Source organism: Rhinopithecus bieti, unplaced genomic scaffold (genome assembly GCF_001698545.2).
Source record: "Rhinopithecus bieti isolate Rb0 unplaced genomic scaffold, ASM169854v2 scaffold_22, whole genome shotgun sequence".
Classification (NCBI taxonomy): Eukaryota; Metazoa; Chordata; class Mammalia; order Primates; family Cercopithecidae; genus Rhinopithecus; species Rhinopithecus bieti.
Window position 1 is genome coordinate 2647253 of NW_016803136.1, and position 3177 is coordinate 2650429.

The 3177-nt window shown below is 58.9% G+C and overlaps 1 protein-coding gene across 1 annotated transcript in view; it reads left to right on the forward strand.

Annotated features, from left to right (window-relative positions):
* The first annotated feature begins 11 nt into the window (after nt 1–11).
* The window catches only part of RAP1GAP2 (RAP1 GTPase activating protein 2), a 271104-nt gene continuing 267938 nt past the window's right edge, over nt 12–3177 (forward strand). Inside the window, exon 1 of the mRNA XM_017867164.1 lies at nt 12–93. The gene's annotated coding sequence lies outside the window, so the exon portion shown is untranslated. The remainder of the gene's footprint in view (nt 94–3177) is intronic.

A 3177-nucleotide genomic window follows, 5' to 3' on the forward strand; every position in this document is an offset into this window, starting at 1 on the left:
GTGGAGGGGGCTGGGCAGAGGGTGGGGGCGACCGCGGGGACCGAGGTGCCCTTCGCTCCGGGTCCGGAGGCAGCCGCGCGGCAGGCGGCGCAGGTCAGTGGTCCCCGGGGCTGGGATTCCGCAGCCAGCCTGGATCGGGACGTGCGTCCTGGTGTGACTGACGGGGAATCGGAGCGTGTGTGGAGTGTGAACGCGTGTGTTTGCAGACAGACAGCGGCACGTATGGACGGCGCGAGCCGGTGCTGCGATCCCACGGAGCCATCCGGCGTCACGGGCTGTGCTGGGGAGGTGGGGTGACCGTCCTCAGAAACCCCCGCGGGTGGGGCGCTGCTTACACGTCCACCTATAGGGTGTGTGTGCGTGCGTGAGGTGTGCAGCCCCTGTCAGAGTCTGGCGAGAGAAGCTGACCGGCATGGAGGTCAGAGATGGGCTGTTTACAGGTGGCGGTAGAAGGAAAACAGCCAGGAACCCCAGGAGGACCCTGGAGCTAGGCTGGGCTTGCCGAAACCCCCCTATCCCATCCTCTCTCAAGCCTGTGCCTGTTGCAGGGAGAGGAGCTAGGATGGTGGGGTGCCGGCTGAGAGGCCTTGAGGGATCTTTGGGAGCGGGGCCCGATTCCAGCCTGATCCTCATTTCCAGAGGCCTGGATGGGTGTGGGGGTGCCGGCCCTGGCTGGGGAGTCTAGGACAGGCGTGTGTTCAGGAGACCTCAGGGGTCCCTGTAGACTGTCCTCTGGCTTTGCCAGCACCAGGTGCTGTGTGTCTGGACCTGGGAGCTGGCTGAGGGATCCCCTTCCTTCCTCTCATTTGTTTTCTATAGCTGCCCCTACAACCTTGTTAACAAACCTGAAGGGCACTTATATGCCAGTGGGGTTTGCTGGGATGTGCCCTGTTGAGCAGCTCTCATCAGAGAAGCCTCCATGGGGAATGAGAGAGTTGTCCTGAGCCAGGTACCAGGGCTCTTGGGTTCTTTGCCTGTTTTGTGACCCTGGGGCCATCCCTCAAGCCCTATAGGCCTCAGTTTCCCATGGCGCTCTGCCCTCCCCCTTCTTCCTGTTGCGGGGTGGGGAGTAAACAGCTCACACAGCTGCCTGGGGCCGGGAGGCTGGGAGGCAGGGAGTGACTCAGGGCCTGTGAGGTCTTGGGCAGTAATATTTCAGGGGAAAGTCCTGGCACATCCTTTAGACTTGGGCAGGAGTTGGGCGAGGCTCTGTCCTCACCTCCAAACTGTGGTGCTGGGTTTTCTGAGTCCTGCGGTGGGGTGGGGTGCGCGTCTGTTGGATCTGGCTGCTCAGGCTTCAGGAAGCTGCCTCTGGTCCCTCCTTCCTTCTCAGATGTCAAGGAGTTGGAGAGGGATGGGGCTGGGGGGCCTGGTAGCCCGGTGGGATGTCGGGGCTGGAGCTGAAGAACTACAGCAGCCGCTCTTGGTCCCTGTGTTTGATGTTTCTGGGCAGAGACAGATTCTAAGTTCAGGTAGGGTCGGGGCAGGTCTGAGTGGGACTGCTCAGCTCAGCATGTTAAGGCGATTTGGTGGGAAGTGGCCTCAGCTGCAGAGAAGAGGACCTTGCTGCTGGAGGCGCGCTTGCAGCCCTTCTCACCCTCTTTCCCATGACCCTGTCCGATCAACTTTGGCTGAGCCACCATGGCTCAGAATGACTTGAGCCTTGAGGGAAAGGGGCCCTGGCACGGATGGGGGTGGCGGCAGGGTCACATAGTGGTTAAGCATGAAGGCCCTGGTGTCACTCAGACCTGGGTGTGAGTTCCAGCTCCACCACCTGCTGCTGTGGCTGCACCTGCATTCCCCCCAATGGGAGCCTGAGAGAAAGGCTTGCAGACCGTGGCTTATTTGGGAAGCGATCTCAGAAACAAGGGCGAGGACAGCGGGTTTGAAGGAGAGGAAGGGGAAGCAGCTCTTTGATTATTCCCACCACTCTCCTGGGCGGTGTCCCGAGGAGCCTTACAGACAGAACTGCTCTGCTGGGGAGAGAAACAGGGAAGCATTTACCCATCAGCTCCGTCCCCTGCCAGACAAAGGTGGCTCCATGGACATTCACTCCCGTGTGGACTTCCAGATTGTACATGTGTGGGACCCAAATGGTTTCCTGTGGATATTCCACACGGCAGCTCCCAAGAAGGTCCAGCATGGCCTGACATGAAGCACTGTCACGTTGCACCTGTAAGATGCTGCTTGGAGCCTGCAGGGACCTGGTCACGGCAGAAGTGTTTGCAGTGAGAGGTGGGGCCAAAAGGGCTGGAAGCAGCAAACTGAGGTGTCTAACACCCTGTGACCTTGGGCAAATTACCTGACTTCTCTGAGCCTTGGTTTCCTTAGCTGGGTGTTTTAAGTGTTAATGAGGCATGTATTGAATTTTTGAACATACTGATGGGCCCATACATAGCAGGGGCTTCATCCGGGGTATTTCTATATGGCCAGGAAGACCACACACCCAGGGTGGCTCAGATAGTCATTCATTCAAGTGGAGGTGGGCCCACATAAGATAACCTCTAAAGACTCCTCCCGGTCATGGGACCCGGGGCTCCGGGGCTAGGCTGCTGACCTGGTCAGTTCCTCTAGGACTGTGGCCCAGTTTCCCAGACCTCCTGAATGCTTCCATTTCACAGCCTGTGAATTGGAGTCAGCGGTGTCCTGCTCCTGGGCTGGCCGCTCAGATGTACCTCTTCCTGGGCTCTGCCGCAGGAGGACAAAGAAACCAGCACTGGGCAGAGGAGGGTGAGGGGAGTGGGTGGCTCAGAAGCAGGTGCTTGAAGGAGGAGTGGAGGGAGGGTGGATGCTGGCATTTCTGGCATTGGGAGCTGGCATGTGGTCATGGGCATGGGTCTGGGCCATAGTCAGTGGGGGAGGACAAGGCAGGAGGCTGGGGGAGTGCAGGAAAGGAAGGTGAGCGGGTTGACAGAAGGTGGCCAAGAAGGATGGAAGAGACGGACAGAGAGTAGGTTGGGCAGCCTTGGGGTATGGGGGTTCACAGCATCTGGGGTGGTGATGACCAAATGGGAGGGTGATGGGGTGGCACGAAGGAAGGGAGGGCAGTAGGTGAGGTCTAGTTGGGGCTTCCTAGGGTGTAAGCTGGGGCAGGCTTCATAGTTCGTGGTACAGCATCCACAAGCCTCCTCATTCTTTTTTTTTTTTTTTTTTTGAGACGGAGTCTCCTTCTGGCCT